This window comes from Ictidomys tridecemlineatus, chromosome 4 (assembly GCF_052094955.1).
Source record: "Ictidomys tridecemlineatus isolate mIctTri1 chromosome 4, mIctTri1.hap1, whole genome shotgun sequence".
NCBI classification, from domain to species: Eukaryota; Metazoa; Chordata; class Mammalia; order Rodentia; family Sciuridae; genus Ictidomys; species Ictidomys tridecemlineatus.
Window position 1 is genome coordinate 190,647,178 of NC_135480.1, and position 20,456 is coordinate 190,667,633.

The following is a 20,456-nucleotide window of genomic DNA, read 5'->3' on the forward strand; positions in this document are numbered from 1 at the left end:
TTGACCCGAGGGACTGTCACCAGAGCCTGAAGCCCGTTGGCTGGGATGGACTCCTGTGGCCACACCCGGAGGCAAGGCTGGGAAGGGTGGTGTTTTTCCTGGGAAGCCTCCATGGTTATGAGAAAACGGGAGAACCAACCCTGGAGAATGGCTGGGTAACAGCGGGGACCTCAGAGACCATCCAAGGATGGATGAGGATGAAGACCGACCCACTGCAGCCAGGAGAAGGTGACATCAAAGATGACGTGTGGCCAGGGACACTGAAGGAAGGAGTAGCAGCCAAGACACAGCGAGCTGGAGAAGGCTCCCATCTCCTCCCCTGCACTCACATCTCTCTTCCTGTTTGAGACTCCCTAACATTCCTCTCCTCTCTACAGGCCCACTTCACATTTGATGTCCTTCTGGAAGCTTCTACTGACAAATCCAGCCTTTCTCAGGCATAGTCTCTAACTGGCCTAAAATGCGGTAATACTCTTTTATCGACGCCTATGATGAAGCAGGAGCTTTCTACACATCCAAGTGGGGCTCTATCTGCAGGCTTCACATCTGAGAATCCAACCCATCGAAGACAAAATACTTTAAAAAGAAAATTGAGGCTGTGCTGAGCATGTGTACCCCTTTCCTCGTCATTATTCCCTAAACAATACAGTGAACAACTATTTACATAACATTTACATTGTATTGGGGATAATAAGTGATCTAGAGACGACTTAAAGTATACAGGAGGATGTGTGTAGGTTATATGCAAATACTAGCCTGTTTATCCAAGGGAGTGGAGCGTCAGGGATTTTCCCGTGTCTGCAGATGCTGAGGGGTGACTACAGGTCCTTCTTCCCATCATGCCCTGGTTAGGGCTTTAGGGGTTCAGTAAAAATCACCTCCCTCTCCCCATCTGAAATGAGGGGCAATTGGGAAATAAAATCCAGGAGAGTAGTGAGTGGAGATCAATGTGAGCTCTTTATTGATAAAGTGATAGGAGAACACAGCTTCCTAGTTGTGGTCAAAGGTCTGCCTGAGAACACTCTGTGGATTCTACTTCCCAATCCTGACCTTGGCAGCTCACTAGAAGGAGGTGTGAGCTCCTGAGTCACCTGCTGTTTTAGTCAGCTTTTTACGCTTCGGGGGACTAAATGATGTGACCAGCACAACTGTAGAGGAGGAAAGGTTTATTTAGGGATCACGGTTTCTGAGGTCTTAGTGCATAGAAGGCAGGCTCCATACCTCGAGGCTGGAGGTCAGGCAGAACATCATGCAGAAGGATGATGCAGCTCACACAGCAATCAGAAAGCAGAGAGAGAGAGAGAGAGAGAGAGAGAGAGAGAGAGAGAGAGAGAGAGAGACTTCACTTGCCAGATACAAATACATATCCCAAAGCCACGTCCCAATTCCCACCTCCTCCAGCCACACCCACCACTTCAGTTATGGCTCAGTTAATTCCTATCAGGGGATTAAATCACGGATTGGGTTAAGACTCTCCCAGTCCAATCATTTCCCCTCTGAACCTCCTTGCATTGTCTCACACTGAGCTTTAGGGGACACCCCACATCCAAACTATAACACCCACGTACCTGGGATTCCTAGGTGGAGCCCAGGGAGGAAGAGGAGACATTCCCACTCTCAATGACCTTTAATAATTTAGCCCCACCCACCGAGAACTGTGGTCGGTGGGCTGCGGTTCCAAATCAAGTAAATGGGCTCTGCAGGGTGGAAGGGAAGGAGTGAGGCAAGAGGCAGGAGTGTTACTCTCTTGGTCTTCCCACCACGTGGAAACTCCAGGCAAGAGGAACAAAAGTTCCACCCAACCATCCCCAGAGAGGACCTGGTTTTGCTCATTCTCTAAGCTAGAAAACCAGCCTCGTGGGAGGTACTGTGACTTGCCAGGATCACAGAGATGTTGCCAGGATATGAGGTGGCAGAGAATTTCAAAGCCAAGTCTGTGTAGCTCCAAACCCTTGTCTTAAGTCACTCACTGTAGAAGCTGAAGAACTCCTAAAGGAAGCATCCACATTACAACAGCTACAGTTTGCAGTGGTGTCTAGTCAAATGTCTGCTTAATCAAAAGGCTCATGGCAGGGAGTCCAGCGTGAAGCCCAGGTTCTGGTCCACGTTGTCTCTGCTGGTCCTTGTCTCGCTGTCAGCCTATTTTCTTGACCAGGAAATGCCCCCAGGAGCAGGAACCAATGTCACTGCCCAGGGACCTTTTCAACACCTCTGCCTTTGGACATTCCTTTGTTGGGTTTATACTTTGAGACACTTAGTGGAAGGAAGCAGCTCACACAGCGATCTTGAAATCCACCCGTGTTCTACCCATAGGGAGGGCAGGACAGGGTGGCAAAGATACTCGGTTTATGGAATAGTGGGATCAAAGGACTCAGGGCAATCCAGGCTGCTGGATCAGTTGGTAACCCTTCGAATGATGGTCCTAAAATATTTCTCCAACGTGTGTTCAGGGGTTACAGAACTGTTAATAGAAATTGTAAGAAAAAGAAATACACTCGTTAGTTACTCTTCTCAGGCAGAAGTGGTATCAACGTTATGAAAAATATCTGTCATGCCTCTCCCGCTTTTCTGTGATCCTTATACCCTCTTTGGTTTTCTTTTGCAATTCGCTAAACTGTGAAACTTTCTGGTGGGTGTTTTAAAGAGTTTTCTTCTGAGCTGATGGAATAAATCCCCTTTCCCAGTAAACAGCCCTACCCCCTGGAGCTCAGCTTTGCAGAATCTCAAGCCACCAAGACGGACCTGCCCTCTGAAGGAGGCTGCGTTTGACAGGGATGTTTTACTCCCAGTTTCCACTGGAGGGCGCTGTCGACTTTGATGGAAGTGGAGCCATGTTCCATTTCACCAATGTATTCCAGTCTTGTTTCAGCTCCCTGGTGAGTCTGTGCCCTGGGCAGTGGGTCAGCTGACCGCTCCTGGCTTTTCTCAAGTCCCACAGGGCAGTAGTGTCTGGGCTCTAATGAGACCCCAGTCTGATATCTACAAGGCTAATCCCACACATTCAAAGCCTTCAAGTCACCCTGAAAAATGTGCCTTTATCTAGCACCAGGGCCTACCCTAGTCTCACCGTGTGTGTGTGTGTGTGTGTGTGTGTGTGTGTGTGTGTGTGTCTATGACCTGTCCCCATGCTTATCTGTGACTTGATTTCTGTGATTGCATCCTTTGCCTTTGGTAAAGTGCCAACTAGGCATCTTTCAAACAGTCTGCTTCCTGGGTCCTAACTTCTACCTTTGCAGAATGATCTCTGTGTGGCCTTAGCCAACGGCTTCTCCAACTTGCAAAGGAATCACCTGGGCGTCTTGCAGAAATGCACATTCTGACTCTAGGTTGTGGCAGTGAGTCTGAGATTCTCCATTTGTACCAACCCCTAAGAGGTGATTGACACACCATATTTCAAATCACTAGATGTGACCTATTTGTCCCAGCCAGGAGTTTTCCCATTAGTTTTTGCATACAAGGGTGTCACTCCTCTCCTCCCCGCTCGGGGAGGGAGGCTGGTCCATCTACTTAGAGTTTTGCCTCTGATTTTTTTTTTCATAAATTCCTCTTGTAGGGACCCCCAGCCCCCCGACCTGGCTTTGCTCCATCTTATCTATTGCTCTTTCCCTAGTTGAGTGACCATGAGTCATTGTGTTCATGTTTGTTTCTGCCACATCTGTCCCCTGGGTTGTCTTTCACTGTCATAAAAAATAATCTCTTTTCATTCTGATTCCTTTTCTTCATGAAGACCTGACCTAGGACACAATAACTGAAATACTAATGGCAATGACAGGCGTCAATGTTGCAAAGTGCTTAAACACCCATGAGACCCACAGGGAGAGGCTGGGGGCCAGGCCACGGTGTGTCTTCAACTCCCCAGCAGGGTAGCATTGGGTTAGTTACTTAACCTCTCTGTGTCTCAGTTTCCTCATTTGCAAAATGTGCCAACGCTGCTGCTTCGTGAGGTCCTGGGGAAGATGAGGTGAGATCACGCAGCGGGGCACTTAGAGGAGGCCTGAGGAGCAGCAGGTACTTGATAATGCCCAGCAACGCTTCCCTCTTCAGTGCTGTGGAGGAGAAGAACTGTTATTCCCATTTCAAAGATGAGGAAGCCAAGACCCACAGAGGAGAAGTGACATGCACTCAAGAGCCCCCAGCAAGAATGGTGGCACGTGGGAAAGCAGTTGTGACTGCAACTCTGGGGCTCCTGGCACCTCCCCAGGCTCCCAACCACAGGGCTTCATTTGGCGGGTTCACAGCCCGGAGTGTGCCTGTTTCCCCAGCTTCCCGCTGATCTTTTGTTCTCTCTTGCCTTCTAGTGGAGCGCTTCCAGCTGGGGTGATTCATGGATCTGGGACCGCGTGGCTCCCATTAATCTCGAGGAACGTCATAAGGCAAAACCCACATCAATCAAGCCTGCAAATGACTCATCCATCTTTGCAGGTGACACGTGGATTAAGATGAACACGGAGTGGAGAGTAACTATAGAATAACTATTTAGATTTATGAAAATTGCATGCGAGCTTACGCCGGGTCCCCAAGTGGAGGCTGGCTCTGTTTGCTCAGCCTAGCTGAACTTTGGGGATAAGCGACGAGGTTGTCATGATGGAAAGTTCTGGAAGCTTGGAGTCCAAGGGGCTGGGACTTGGCAACTTTACTACTTGCCAGGCTTTTGATCCTCAACAAGCCCTCTAATCTCTTACAACTTGTCTTCTCATTTCATTCTTCAGCCTTCGGGCCAACCAAGGACTTAGCGATTGTACAGATGTAGAAACTGAAGTCTAAAGAGGTCAGGTGACATGCCCAAGGTGAGCACCAAAGGATGAAGCAGGGGCTCAGAGCCCAGATCTGAGTTCAGAAACCGGAGTCCTTATGCCACTGTGTCTCATAGAGGAAGTGACGGGGCAAGTCTGAGAGTCCCAGGCACCGAGTAGGAGCCTTTCTGAAACTCCATCTGGAGGAGAGAACCCCTGTGTTTCGATCCCTTGTTCTTCCCAGTGCCGTTGCATCTAGTAAGCTCTCAATTAGTCAGAGTTGAGTTGCATTATTCCCCGTGGAAACGGCTCTGTTTTTATTTAATGATTTGCTTAGATGCATTTTAATATGCAGACCACAATGCTCCTCGGGCACCCTCCTCTGGACTTCCAGGCTCAGGCGTTCATTATTTTATGAGACACATATGTCATGCACAGCACAAGCCCTTTGCTTAAACCAACACAACATGCAAATAGAAATTTCATGTAAAATCACATTCAGACAGCCTCAAAGTAGAAACAGATGTCTGAAAAAATATGAACGCCAGGCTTATTAAATATTTTATCATCAAATATTTCATACATTTCAAAAATGTCATCTGTGAAAACACAGAAAATACCGCCTCAGGAGAACCAAAATATTTAATCACTTTCAAGAAATTCTTAAAAATAAGTCTTCACCTCAGAACTATTCCAGGCAGAGAACAAATTTTCCAGGTGCTGCAAAGCTATATTTATTATATTTTCATCAAAATCAGTAACCTAGTTGAAGGAGATACAGTAATCAGTAAGGTCATTATTAGGTAAGATAATGACTTCTGAATGAATTCTCTCATTAATCTCATTACAAAATGGTAATGGTACCTGACTAATCACGCCGGAGGGGAGAGCTGTGTTGAATCAGAGCAAAATTAAGGCTGTAATCACAGCGCCGCTCCCGCCATCTCTGTGAACGCCTCACTCAGGGCTCGGGCCTGGCTTCAAGTCCCGCTGACCGTGCGGAACCCTTGATCCCACCGGTCGGGGCCCTGGGTGTGAGGAGGAGCAGCCAGAGAAGCCCTGGGCGGCAGCAATCAGGAAAGCGGGGCTTTTCCTGCTCTGTCCCCTGCTTTCTGGCTGCCCTTGGACAGGTCACGCCTGTCTCTGGGCTCTGTTTCCCTGAGGTCATCCCCCCTTTCCATCCTGGCCCCTTGGTACAGCCCAGTCCCTCTCTGGCAACCTGCGTGACTTAGACACCACTTGGCTCCTGGCAGCGGCTGCCCATCTCTCCCAGAGAAGGACCCAGGTGAGGTGGGCACCCTGTGCCATCTGTCCCCCCGCCCCCCCAGCCCCCGCTGCCTGCTTTGCTTCAATCACTGAGCTTCTTGCTGTTCCTTGGACACAACAGGCATGTGCCCGCTGTTCCCTGTGCCTGGATTGTCCCATCCAACTCCGACACTCTAGATAGCCTCACCACTCAAATGTCAGTTTCTCAGTCACAACTGCTCCGACCGCCATGTCGAACACCCAATCTCTCCAGCACCGCCATCTCCGTTTTATTCCTCCACGTCCCTGGCATTCACTCTATGATTGATTGGACTTCTCGTCTGCCTCCCCCTGTGGAATGTGAGCTCCACAGGGCCAGGACCTCTGTAGCCTGGTGCAGGACAGATGCGCAATCACTCTGGTGAGTGTGGAATGTATCACTGGCTTGTGGATTCCTCGTGGGACACGGAGGGAGGAACCCCAGGGCGTGAGACGCATGACCAGGGGTGACTAAGTGCAGGCTCATGGCAGAGAGGACACCCTGGTGACTGGGCTGGCTTTGCTTTTCTATCCTGTTAGAACCTGGAGAGACATTTAAGTCCCTTTTATCTCCATCCATGAGAACCGGCCCCTGCTGAGAACACCAGCACTGGGGGACAGTGTCAGGCGTCAGAGACATCTCAGGCCAGTCTGAGTCCCACGGAATTGACTGAGACACAAAGGATGCCTTTTCCAAAGTTCCAGCTCCAGCGTAGAGGTGCAGGACCCCGGTCACAGCGCTGCAGCTGCAGGCACGAAGACAGTCTTCAAGAAATGCAGGACCAGTGTGTGGAAGCTGGATCACCTTTATGTTAGGTGTCTTTAGAGCAGGGATTGCAGGTAGCTGATCCATTTGCTTCCAAACCCACTCCAAGCTGATGGTGACTATCACTAACTGATGACAGACATTTCCCTATAGAGCCCGATAGAGTCTCCGAATCCCTCAGCACTGTGTCCAAACTTCCCAACCCAACTTAATGGAGTTGACATGAGATAAAACAGAGGGACCAGAACACACGAATAGGTGAACAGGTCAAAGACTGAAAGCCATTCCCATCAAGAGAAAGCATTTTGGGCTGGGGCTGGGGCTCAGTGGTAGAGCGCTTGCCTAGCAGGTGTGAGGCGCCGGGTTGGATCCCCAGCACCACATAAAAAAAAAAAAAACTAAACAAAATAAAGGTATTGTGTCCACCTACAAAGACAAGAAAAGGCATTTTGTTGGAAGCAAAGCTGGTGTGACTTTCCCTGGAGAAGGGGACAGTGAGTTTCTCCTCACTATTGAAGAGGAGGGTGCAGCTCTTCCCGATTTCCACGCTGGCAACCCATGGCCAAGTTTCCAAATCCTCACTGGCACATGGTAGACACAATTCCAGCTCTGAGTTCAGATCCGTACTGACATCTGCCAGGGCACCTTAGCAGCCAAGGACAGTGACTTGTGCTGGAGAATGGGAGAGAGGAGACACTACGGTAGGCGGTGCCCTGGAAAAGCTTCACGGTTGCTCACAGGAAGTTCCATCATGTTTTCTGCTGATCATGTTCCACTTTAATGGCTCTTGCTGGTGCTGCTTCCCCTGGGTTTTGCTCAAATACTTTCTAAACTCCAGATCTGGTGATTCGTCCTGTAGCCTCCTGCCATAGGGTCCCTTTCGTCTCCCTGAGGGCAGGTCCGGTGAGCTCCGACCCCAGGGCCCTCACCTGTGTTCCGTGACAGGCACTGGGAGCCTCTGGCTCCCCTACAGAACACTACAGAAGACACTGGGCTCTTTCTCTCTACTTAATTATACCCCGAGGCTGCCCCGATGGTGCAGGGGTGCCCTGCTAAGGCATTTCCCATAGGCTGGGAGGGAGCATGTGGTGGCACTGTCACCTATGGTCCCTTGTTCCCTTCTGCCAGCTGTTCCTTCCTGTCAGAGTGCTGTTCTGGGACTTCCACTCTGAATCCCTCCTTGGCACATTGCCTTCTCTCCCCTCTTCTTTCCTGGCCTCCCTGTTCCCTCCGTTGGGAACTCACCTTCTTGCTCTCCACCATCTTCCCTATAACATGGATTCATGGGCGAACTCCAGCTCGGAGACCACCACGCTCCGTTGTTCTTGAAGTAAGGAAGTGTTTAGCATCTAAAGAACTTTTCAACAAAGCCTGTCTTTCCAAGGGTGCTCTTTTGCTATGGCCTCCCAATTTCTAGTTTCACTGGAAGTGGGACAATGGCTTTGTTTTTGATCTGGACTCCAGTCTGTTCTCTTTGAAAGGATGAAGTTCATTGATTTAATGGGTGGGGAGCCACAGGACGAAAAGACTCACAGAAAGAAAAGCACACGGATTTCTATCTTCCAAAAGCCATCTTCCTCTGAAATAACCAGAGTGCACACAAGTGATTAACTATTAGAGTGTTGATTACAGCATTATTTGTAACTAAACTAAAATCGGAAACAAATTGAATGTCCAACAAAAGGGGATTATAAATTGTGAGTTTTAAGTGATACTGTAGATGCTAACTTACATCCGTAAACTTTTATAAAACTTTTTTAGGTTAGTCCAATATAAAACAGCATATTCAGTTTGATGACATTCTGTAAAATGTGTAAGTGTCTCTCTTTGTTAAATAAAATGAGTACTTTTAATTTTCTTTGTCCTTTTTCCAAATTTACTAGTGAACATGGTTAGTTTTTTGGTTGAAAATAAATGAATAATAAATGCTCTGTTTGGTTTTAGGAAGAGAAAACATAGGTGCATCTCTCCATGGAGAGGACTAGGGTGCAGAGGATGGCCATCGAGCTCCCCCAAGTCTGAGCGATTCTGGTTCTCTGCTCCGCCAGCTTTGGCGTCCAGCCCAGCAGCGTGATGAGAGCGTGGAAGTGTCTTCTCCAGGCTCCGTGGCTCCCCAGGCCTTGGACGATGGCCAGGGCTCCACCCAGCACAGACAGTGCCTGCTCCCACGACGCTCCCCACCCTAGGAAAGCTCCTATTTATTAACAGTCATGGTGCCAAGAGAGCTTTCTGCCTGAGCCCAAGCCCCGAGTACCCCGGAGCTTCAATCTTTTATGAAACAGCTTTTCATTTCTTCCTTCTCTACGAAGGGCTTTCACAAGCCACCGAGTGGTTCTTTGCCCATCAATTTTTAATCTTGTTCAGGTTTTATTTTCCACTTGACCAATGCTCCGTTCATAAATAACACATCAAAACTTTGCTCCAATTCCTTCTGTAGGGTCGGTTTGTTTGTGTTTATTTTTAAACGGTCTCCTGTTGGGGAGGAAGGAAGTGGTTGTCCCCGTGTGCAGACTGTTCCATGGCTCCTGACTGCCAACCAGACGTGGCCCACCGTCTGTCTCAGCGTGGCACCTGAGACTGCCCACGATCGGTGCCATCATCCTGGCTAGATCCGCTCCTGGTTCTTCCAACAAGCCCCAGAAGCCAGGAACATTGCTGATCCAGAACATGGTCCACTCCCCAGCCTTCCTCCCTCTGTTCACCCCATGTCCTCTACTGGGGGAGCTGGAAAAGGGCCAGAGCAAATATTGTCTGTTTACCATGGTTTTATCTGATTCTTTCTGAAATACGTTTCCGTTCCTGATGACCAATCTGCCTCGTCCCTTTGTAGGACAGCTGTAGCATGATCAAGTCTGTACTGGAGGTCAGATAGGTCTCTGAATTATATCCTGTGGCACGAGTGAAAATCAGTATTGACTTTTCCACCAAGTAGAGGGTGATGCCCACCTCACAGGTCAGCAATGAGCATTAAATACTGTAGCACAGGTAGAAGCACTAGAGATGGACCTGGCGTATTGTAGACTTCCATACTCACCAAAATCTGAGTATGGGGGCAATATTTGTGTGTCTTGCTGCTCGGGAGTGTTTGAAATACCTGGATCTCCACCACCTAGATGCAACAGTTGTTAGCACTTGATCCCTATACGTGCTTTGTCTGTCTACCTGTCTTTATTCATCTCTCCAATCTTTATCTAAATCTAAATAATTCACATCGCTATATTGCTAATGTAACATTAGCAATAATTCTATATTATCATTGCTAAAGTTTATAACTAAAATGTTCCTCAAAGGCCCATGTATTAAAGGGTTCATCCACAGCTTGGCGCTATTGGGAGGTAGTGGAAGTTTTAAGAGATGAGATCAAATGGGAGGTTTTAGACCATTGGGCGCATATCCTGAAAGAGGGTTGGGAGTTTCTGTTCTTCTCCTCTCTTTGTCAACTCCTAGCCATTTGGTAAACAACTTTGCTCCTGCCATGATGTTCTGCCACAGCCCAAAGTAATGGAATCAATCAACAAAGAACTGAAACCTCTTAAAACTGCGGGCCAAAATGAACCTTTCTCTTGGTAACTTGATTAAGTCAGGTATTTTGTTACAGTCATGGAACGCTGACTATTAGAATTATTTAATATTTAGTCCTCATTTAAAAATCCCCGATTATACCCAAAATATTTTTTATAATTTCTCCCCAACCAAGATCCAAGCAAGTTTCATACATTGTTATTTGGTTATTATGTCTCTTCCATTTCTTTTATTTTAGAATCACATAGGATTTTATTAACTTTTGAAAATACTAAGCTACCGTTTTGTAGAATGCTTCACATTTTGGAGTTTCTAATTTTTTCCTCATGGTATAATTTAACATTTTCCTCAATCCTTTGTATTTTCCATCAACTCATTAGCATAGACAATAGATTTTCCTGAAATTGTCAAGTAAAGGCTTAATTCTTTTCCTTTTGTTACCAGGTTTCAGAGTAAAGGATTAGAATAGTGGTTACTTCCAATGTGGGCATCTTAGTTTTCCTTCTTCTCTCTTTCTTTCTCCATTAAGCACTCATTTTTTAAAAATAAAAATCATTCTAAGGCTGGGGCTGTCATTCAGCAGTAGAGCTGGGTTTGATCCTCAGCACCACATAAAAAGAAAATAGATGTTGCATCCACCAAAAACTAAAAATAAATATTAAAAAATTCTCTCTCTCTTAAAATAAATAAATAAATAAATATATTGTGTCCTTCTACAACTAAGCAATTGAAAAAAAAAATCTATCCAACGTTACATCCATTCATGAATTCATCTGGGTATGACAAAAAGATCTAATTTAATTTTTCCCAAGGGTCTATTTAATTGTCTTGTGTGATTTTTCTTAAAGTCCATGATTCTCCAAGGATTTGAAATTCCTCCTTTAGTAACATGAGGTTTCCATGTGCAGTGGACCTATTTCTGGTCTTTTCATCCCGTTCTGTTGCTGTATCTGTCAAATTGTGTGTCCGTGTTGCATAATTTTCATTTTAGAGGCTTTCTCATCCACTTCAACATCTGAGGGAATGAGCTCCCTGAGGATTGCTCTGTGTTTTTGGCACTTTCTTGACTGTTCTTGTTTCCATAGGAACTTTAGAATTAACTTGTCTAGTTCCAGGAAAAAAGAAGTGTTGGTATTTTTACTACCTTTATACTAAATTTATTATTTATTTATTGGGGGCCAACCTGAATTATATTACATAAGAAGAACATCTATGAAAATGATCATGTTATTTTTCTTAGGATTATTAATATTTAAAATTACATTAATTTTGTAATATTGAACCATCCTTGAATTGTTATGCTGATCCTTGTGTGCTATTTTAAATGTGCTTTGGGGTTTCTTGGTAAAATTTTATTGAGACTTTTGTATAGTTATTGTTAAGTGAGATTGAAATATAGCTTTATTTTTGCACAGTATCAGTTTTAGGTATCAATTTTATTTTCACTTTATCTGCTCCCCCCTCTCCCCACCCTCCCCCCCCCAAAAAAATCAGAATCTTACATGCTTTTTATGTTATTTGGAACAGTTTGAAAGACACTGCAATTGTCTGATTTTTGCAAGAAGAGAATTCCCTTTTGAAATCCTCTTGGCCTAGTGCTTTTGAGGTACAGTAGCTCTTCTATAACTTTCTCATTTATTGTGGAAATTAATTTATATGAGCTGTCTTCATTTATGCCAATTCTGGTAAATGATATTTTTCCTAGAAAATTATCTATATTATTTAAACTTTAAAATTTATGTGCACACAATTGTGTGAAAAGAGCTTATAAATTCCTTCTGTTTCAATAGAGAGTTCTCCCTTAATTTGTGTATTTCCTCTTTGAACTTATTTTTCATGATTATGGTAACTATTTGTCTGTTTAGTCTGTCTATATTTCTTTTTTTCTGGAACTTATTAAGGTTTTCAGTGTGACCTAGTATGTTGCTAATTTCTATGTTTCTTTAAGTTCTATCAAGCAAAAGGTGTTTCTCTATTATCAGGTACAATTTTTTTTTTTTTTTGCACAAGATTTAGCTCATCGATTATGTAATTTAGGAGCTTTATCTATCTTTGTCTTTGGTCCACTTCTCCTATTTGGAGTGAGGGGGTTAGTATTTAAAGACTACGATCCTCGATTAGTGATATCTATACACTTCTCTTTGTACCTATTATAATTTTTCTTTTTGAAGATTGCTCTGTGTTAGTTGGTGCATAGATGTTCATTACTATTATATCTTCATGATGAACTGTAACCTGTGGTCTCAAGGGTTCTGTCTTGTCTGAATGTTTTGGGCCTGAATTTTACCTTGTTACCTATCAAGATACCAATTTCCTTTTTACCTGACATACTTTGGCTCCATTTTTTTTTTATAGCCTTCCTGGATCAGTTTCATATATGACTCTTTAAAAGAACAGGGCTGGGGATATAGCTCTTTCCCTGTAGGTAAATCAAGACTATTTACATTTATTGATATAAATTTATACTCAGTTCTATTAGTGGTCTCTTCTCTCTGTTTTATCCTGATTTCAGCTTTCTCGGGAGATGTATTTACACAGTATTCTTTTATCTTTATGGAAAGCTAGTTTTTTTTTCCCCTTGATCTATGGATAAATATACCAAATGACTAAAACCAGTCCTTCTGCCAGTGTTTCTGTAGAAGTCTGCCGGGATGAAGTTCTTCCTCTGGAAGATTCCTCAGGAAGGACTCAGGAATAAATATTCTGTACGTTTTTCATATTGAGAGCTATCTTTGGTATTCTTGACATTGAAGGACAAATGACTGGATATAAAATTCCCTTTATGAGTTTTCTTAAACTTTGGTTTCTTAGAAATGCTGCTCTATTCATGGTGCCTTTCTAGGTTGCTTCTTGTCTATTTTGTGGGCCTTTATGTAAGTTTGAAGGCTCAGAGGGTATTTTCTGTTACTTGAATATCTAATATTTTCACTTCAGAGTAAGTCAGCATTAAGCCTTCTGGGGAGCCTTTTCAATATGTGAATTCATGTCTTTAATTTCACAAAAATTCTTGAATAACAATTTTAGCTAAGAGATATTCTCTACTGTTTTTTTTTCTTTTCTTAATTTTCAGAACTCTGATTATACATATGTTGGACCTCTTTGCCTATTTTTTATATATATCATTTTTTTTTCTGTGATAACCTTTTGTTTGGGTTGTATTTTCCTGGGTCTTTTCATCTCCATACTCTTGGTTATACAGTTGGCTCCCTGAATCTACAGGTTCTGCATCTGGGGACATGACCAACAATAGATAAAAAATATTTGAAAAAATACTGTATCTGTACTGGATATGTACAGACAATCCCCTTGTCATTATTCCCTAAGTAATAAGTACCAGAGCCCTTTATACAGCACTTACATTGCATTATGCATTATAAGTCATCGAGAGAGGATTTAAAATATATGGGGAGACGTGCACAGGTTCTATGTAAATACTCTGCCATTTTACATAAAAGACTTGAGCATCTTCTGTAGAGCACATGCAGATTCGGTGTCTGCAGGGTGTTCTGCAGCCAGTGCCCTGCAGATACCAGTGGGCAACTCTGTCTGCTCTTCCCGAGTACCGTCTAATTTATTCTCTATTTTCCATGTGATTTTTTTTCCATTCCTTTCTTGAGGTCAGCCAGATCCCAACTTCTGTCTTCCTATTGTTTACATTACTCATTTTCTGGATTTTTAACTTGTTAAAAATGTTGATCTTTATTTAATAGCTAAAGTTTCTTATTTAATTATATTTAGTTCCCTTTGGAGGGTTTTGACAGTCCCATGTCCTTGAATGTGTTTTCATGTGCTGAAATAATTTAATTCTTGTTTTTCCATTTTTCTTAAAATAATTTGGTGTGGATGTGGTGTTGTTTTAATATTTATTATTATTTATTTAGGTTGGACTTTCCTTTCAGATAAGCACAAATAAAGTAGGGAGGAGGTTGAGTGTTTTGCTTGGTGCTGAATTCAAAATCTCTTTCCTCTGTGGTTACAAAGAGAGAGGGGGAGAGTTCTCTAATAAGCAAGGCTTTTTATCTGACTTTTTCTGATTTATCTTTTCCTATTTGGCACTAGCGATTGAACCCAGGGGCACTTAACCACTGAGCCTCATCTCAGCTCCCCCACCCCCTTTAAAATTTTTTGTTTGTTTGTTTGAAACAGAGTCTCATTAAGTTGCTTAAAGCCTTGTTTATTTGCTGAGGCTGGCCTTGAACTTGTGATCCTCCTGCCTCAGCCTCCTGGGCTGCTGGGATTACAAGTATGCACCTCCATGCCTGGCCTGATTCTTGAATACTCTCTTGTTTGAGGATTTTTGTTTTGTTTTGGGGGAATAGGTCATTTTTATTTATTTTCACACCACGCCTCCCAGGAATACTCTCCTTTCCAAGAATCTTCCCTTTCTTTCTGGAGGCAGCTGGGTCTCTGGGCTGCCACCTCCAGGCTGTACCCTATGTGGACAGGTTCTTTTTCACCCCACGTCATCAGTATGCAATATGCTGATCTCATACCTGCTCTTGGTGGAACTCTGTAACCTAGTATGGAGAACGTCTTTTTCCTTGGGATGAGAGTTGGCTGATGTCTGGTTCTGCCACCCCAGGGCCTTGTCACCTGCTCCTAGTGCATGCTCCACCTGCTGTTCTGCTCTGCTCTGGATTCTCCATCAACTCTACCATTTTCAGGTTTTGTTTTGCTTTTGCTTTTTTCTTAAGAGTTGAAGCTTCTAATGTTCTCTGACTCCTAGTTGAGCTATAGGCATGGGCTAAGAGCAATCTCATCTACTCTCTTATTTTTTTCTGTATTGATTTCAGGTCACGTGGGCAGATTTGTACTTCAGTCATTGCCATTATCCTTGGGGATCCTGGAGGCCAAATGTGAATCTTAGAAATGTATTAATGAATGTAAGGATTGGTCGTCGTTGGTCAATAATTCCAAATTCTTTCAAAGGAAGCACCAGTTCATTAATTTATTCTCTTAACTAATATTTACTGAGCAACTATCATGAGTTTGGGACTAAGCAAAATCTGATCTGCTCCTTGCCATTGGTTAAGGCCCTGGGAAGCAGCTGGTCCCAGCATTAATCATTCCCTCCATCCAGGTGAGATCTCCCTGCCACCAATTATTCTCTAGACACACAGGCCTTTCCTCTACTTCTCAATGATTTATGCCTCAGGACCGGGGGGATCCATTTTTTCATGGCTGTGATTAAATACCTGATGAGGATAACTGAAAGGAGAAAAGATTTATTTTGACTCACAGTTTCAGGGGTTCAGTCCACAGTCAGCTGACTCCATTTCTCTGGGACGGAGGTGAGGCAGAGCATGGTGGCCGAAGGGCAGTTCAGGACAGGACAGTCAGGAAGCAGAGACAGAGAGAGCTCTGCTCACCAGGGACAAAGCATAAAACCCAAGGGCACGCCCTCCGTGACCTGCTTCTTCCAGCCACACCCCACCTGCCTACGGTTACCACCCAGTTAATCCATCTCAGTGGATTAATCCTCTGATTAAGTCATGACTCTCATACTCTCATCGCTTTGCCTCTGAACATTCTTACATTGTGTCACACGTGAGCTTAGAGGGGACTCCTCATGTCTAACCCATGGCAGAGCCATTGCCCACATCATTATCCACCTGCCCAGTTTTGTATCCCTCAGACTGAAGCTTTGCCTTTTCATTTCTCAGTAGTTACCTCCATGACTCTCTGTTACTCCACTTCCTTCAATTCCTCCCCAGTGCCAGTCTTAATTTATATTTAGATATTTATTTATTTGGCGGCTTGTTGATGTATTGTCTGTCCTTCCATTAGACTGTAAATCCTGGGAGGACAGAGATCTTGATCTATGTTCAATCCTGTCAAATGGGGGGAACGTGGTAGGAACGAAATAAATATTTGCCTAAATGAATGACGCCAAGAGAGGGTAGGCAGTTATCTCCAGGTCACACAGCAGGCTGATAGAGGATCCAGAATTAGAATGCTGTTCTCCTCAAGTCATTCATCAGCAGCTCTGCCTCTGCAGACAGAGGATGCCACCCACTCACTGGGGGTAAAAGACAGATGTTCTTTCCCATTTTTGCCTCAATCAACCTATAAAAGATCCCTTCACTCATAGAATGAATAGGAAAAAAACCTGGTTTCACAAAAATTAATTAAATCCAGACCCTGTGCCCAGCCAGGCAGCCCGAGGGTCTGCGCAGAGGGTGGTGGGCAGAACCACAGCAGTTCTGAGGATGCAGATACCCAGGGGTGTCAGAGGGAACAGGTTTGGTCTGAGCCTCTGCTAGGTGCCAGGCAGAGAGCTGGGCCCTGGGGATTCCAAAACCATCAGGATCACACCCCCCTGGCTGGCTGGTGGGTCTCAGTCACAGAGCAGCGTGTCCAGTGCAGAGAAACGGGAGGGACAGGGGCCGAGGCGGTCCAGAGGAGCGCCTGGTCCAGAGGAGCACCTAGTCCATCGTGCTCCTGGGGAGGGGCGTCAGGGGCCAGCGGGAGTCACCAGATGAAGGTCAAGGGGGAATCAGGGACCCTTCGAGGTTAAGGAAGGCCCCAGGCAAGAGGCTGCAGAACCCACGGAGGAGCTGATTCCAGGACATCAGACTGGAACCCAGAGGACCAACAGGACGAGAGAAGAGGCCAGGGCCAGGTCCCAGAGGCCGTGCCAGGAGTCAGGCCATGACCAGGGCCAGGAGGATCCCTGGGGGCTGTCCCCTGGGGCATGGCCAGGGCTGCACTGAATGGCAGCCTCTGAATGCGGAAGGATCTCACCTGTGACCCGCTCACCCTTGATGGTGCAGGAGCCCTGCCGCCACCGCGGACAGGAAGCGCCACTTGGGGTCGCCCAGGGTCACTGGGCGGCTCTGACTAGAAGGGGACCTTTCCATCTGAGAGGGCTGGAAGTGCCACCCGGTGATTTTGAGGCGACCTTTCCCGAGCCAGTGTCCGCCAGGCACTAAGAATGGCAGTGCTGAGTTCGTGGCCCGCCCTGCCATGACCCACCCTCCAGCCTGTGGGACTCGGTAGGGGCAGGTGTGGCCGTTGCTGCTTCCCACGGGGCAGAGTAAACCGCAGCTACCTGTGTCCGCCAGTCCCTCCTGAGTTCTGCCCATCAGTGGCCACTCTCCCGTCTTACCTTAGGTCTGTGTGATTTGCACCTCCTTGGCGTCTGCGGGTCACTCCAGTGCCTGGTGACCCCGTTTGCAGATCTCCGTGTCCTGAGCCCTCCGGGCCCTCTCCCCACCCTCACCCCGGCTCCTCTCTGCATCCTAACAGATTTGCTGCGCTGAGCTTCGCAGGACACTGAGTTATGAAACAAATTCTGCCAAATGGAAGTATTTGCCACCAAGCACATTTCACCGGGGAAAGGGGGAATTTTCATCTATCAAAAGCCCATTTATTTCAAGGGGGGCTATCACTCACTGAAATTCACAGGAGAAAGAGTCCCAAGAAAATCAAGGGCATTTGCATTACAATCCACCTCGGTGCCCAAAAATATCCCGCTGAACATGCAGAATTTCAAGGAAAAGAGTGTTTTGCTTATTTGCAGGAAAGAAACGAATGTTCAAGGGTTGGCAGGGGTGGGGGTGGGGAGCTGTGGTTTAACATTTCAGACGTGGAGAGTAAAACATTTGGTAAACGTTGACCAGAGAGTCACCTTTGATCCTGCAGATCTTGGAGCTGGTCCTGGCAGGGGCAGCCAAGGACCCATGGGCGGTACCAAGGGGAGGCACTGCGCTTTGCCACCCTGGCTCTGCAGCAGGCTGGCTGGTTCTGAGGTCTCTGCGCTTCTCCTTCCTCGTCTTCAACCCTGCAGGTGTGCTTAGGACTCTATCAGTGTTTAAAAACTTGCACAGGACAGTGAACTTGACCTTTCCACCCTCCTCCTGGGAGCTCACCTTCCTTATCTCAAAGGCAAACTGCCTACGAATTCTTGTGCTTGAGGCTAAACTCAGTGTGACCTATACAACTCCATCGTAGTCTGACTTTAATATAGAAGAGCTGAAAATGAGTCCCGGTTAGGGAAAACCCAAAAATTAACAACAGAAGTCTTCCTAGTTGGCTCATAAGTTAAAGGGGGGGAGGGTACTGGTTTTGATTAAAACAGTAGTTGACCCTGGACAATTCCTTAGGACCAGATATAAGGAGCCTCCAAACACTATTTGACATGGGGAGATAAGTTATCTTCCCAAAGTCCCATGACTGCAAGGTAGGACCCCCAATCAAGTCTGTGGGACTCCCGGACCCAGGCATGGCGACCCTTCTTACACAGCCTGGAGTCCAGCAGTGCCAGGGTGGGGGCTGAAGGGAAGAGGGGGACGGCCCATCGGGGGGACATCCCCGACATTTCCCTTCTTCTGCATCACGGTATTGTAAGACCCGGACTTACATGAACACAGGGCTCAACGCTTTCTGTTCCAAGTTATTGCTTCATCCTCGGGGATTGCAAATGGAGAGGCTCTGGCGGTGACTATGGAAGCGCCAGGCGTTGTGTTCTTAGGTTGACCTTGGAAAGATCTTGATGAGGGCCCTGTCCTGCCCGGGGGCCCTCCAGCCCTCCTGTCTGTCCTCTGCAGAGCACATTTTCAGTGGAGAAAGAAACACGACCTTTGCTCAGAGTCTCTATTTTTACTCTCTTGCAATAATTTTCATTGCACGCGAGCCCTCCCGGTTCCCAGACCTGTCTTCGATAAAAGTATTTGCCTTGGAGTCGTCGTCTGAGGATGACGATCCTTGAAAGACAATCTGCTAAGTACTTTAAAATATTAAATATCTGTGAGCCACATTTCCCAGGGTTTTTTCCCTTCTCCTTTTGTGATAAAGTCTCTCCGGGAGAAACCCATGGTTCCACACTGGAGGGGGCGCGCTCTGTTCTTTCTTGCCTCCCCGCCTCCCATCTCTCTGACCATCTTGGTGTGGGAGGAGCAGTGTGAACCTGCGGGTGTTGGTGGCTTTACTTTCTGCCCCTTGCAGCCTGTAGAGGCAGGTCTCCTGCTGACATCTCAGAAGGAAGCCCCGCTCTCCGGCCCTCGGGGAGGTTAGGACTCTGGTCTGGGTCCAAGTCCACTGCTGAGTCAGCCTCTGCTCCTCTCACAGCAGCCAGGCCTGTGGTTCAGGGGCCTGAGGTGACCAGATGGGTCTTCTTTCTCCTTTCCCTGCCCCAGCCTCAGGGCCTGGGGAGCAGAGTCGGGGTCTGCTTCTTCCCACTCTCCTTGGACCTGATGCCTCTGGTGCTGGGGTCTGAGGGTGGAGCAGGAGGTGGGAGAGCCCTCTCTTTCCCTGATCACCTGGGTCCTGATCCTCTCCTTGTTGGTGGCTGCTCCTCCCTGGCCAGCCCTGAGGGCCGTCGGTGCTCCTGTGGGCAGCCACTGTGTGCAGGACAGGTCTTCACGGAGCACCCACAGGTGACGACTTGGAGAGGTGCCTTCCCACTGTCCCTTCCTGCCGGTAGGAGAGCCCGCTCCAGCCTGGCTCCTCCGTCTCCCCTGGCTCTCCCTGGCGGTAAGCTGCCACAGCTTCCCAGGTCCCTTGGCATGGAGGCCGATCCACCACATCCTGGCCGCCGTCCACCATGTCCACAGCTCTCTCTCCCTGCTCTACCCTCTCTTCTCCTTTTCCTGCTCAGGAGATAGGATCCCAAGGCAGATCAGCTGGCCCCCTGCCTGAGCAAATACCAATCAGGGACATGAGCTGCCCTCTCATTCTGCAGAGCCCTCAATGTGTATGGGGGGACCTTTCCCACCACTAGCCTTGGGGATGGAACAGGGGACCCTGCTGTCTTCCTCCAAGGCTGGGCAAGGGAGGGAAAGGTCCACCTTCCTTCTCACTGGGCCAAATACACATTTAAACAATTCCCCTCCCCCATGTTCTATGTCTGTCCAGATGGCGGTGAGCAAGAGCCCGTCCAGCCACCTCTTAAATAAGCCCTGATGAGGTGTCTCAACCCACTGTCCTTTAGAATCTAATGCTAATTCTTCATTCCATGTCCTCTTTCAGGAATACCTTGGAGATATTGTGGGTTTAGTTCCCAATTCATTGCAATAATGTGACTATCAAAATAAAGCAAGTCATATGAATTTTTTTTGTTTCCCAGAGCATGTAAAAATTATATTTACACAATGGTACAATAATATTATGTCTTTTTATTAAAGTATGTACTTTAACTAAAAAATACCACA

General features: G+C 46.4%; 1 long non-coding RNA gene across 4 annotated transcripts; it reads right to left on the bottom strand.

Annotated features, from left to right (window-relative positions):
• Window positions 1-938: 938 nt before the first annotated feature.
• Window positions 939-20,073, bottom strand: LOC144377340 (uncharacterized). Of its 4 annotated transcripts, XR_013438249.1 has the most exons (4): window positions 18,668-20,073; window positions 17,414-18,088; window positions 3,888-4,046; window positions 939-2,461 (listed from the first exon to the last, which is right to left on the bottom strand). It is a non-coding gene; the product is annotated as an uncharacterized LOC144377340 (long non-coding RNA). The 4 variants fall into 4 exon arrangements; XR_013438251.1 differs by lacking the exons at window positions 17,414-18,088; window positions 18,668-20,073 and adding an exon at window positions 17,050-17,402; XR_013438250.1 differs by lacking the exons at window positions 17,414-18,088; window positions 18,668-20,073 and adding an exon at window positions 15,545-17,043.
• Between the last annotated feature and the right edge of the window lie 383 nt (window positions 20,074-20,456).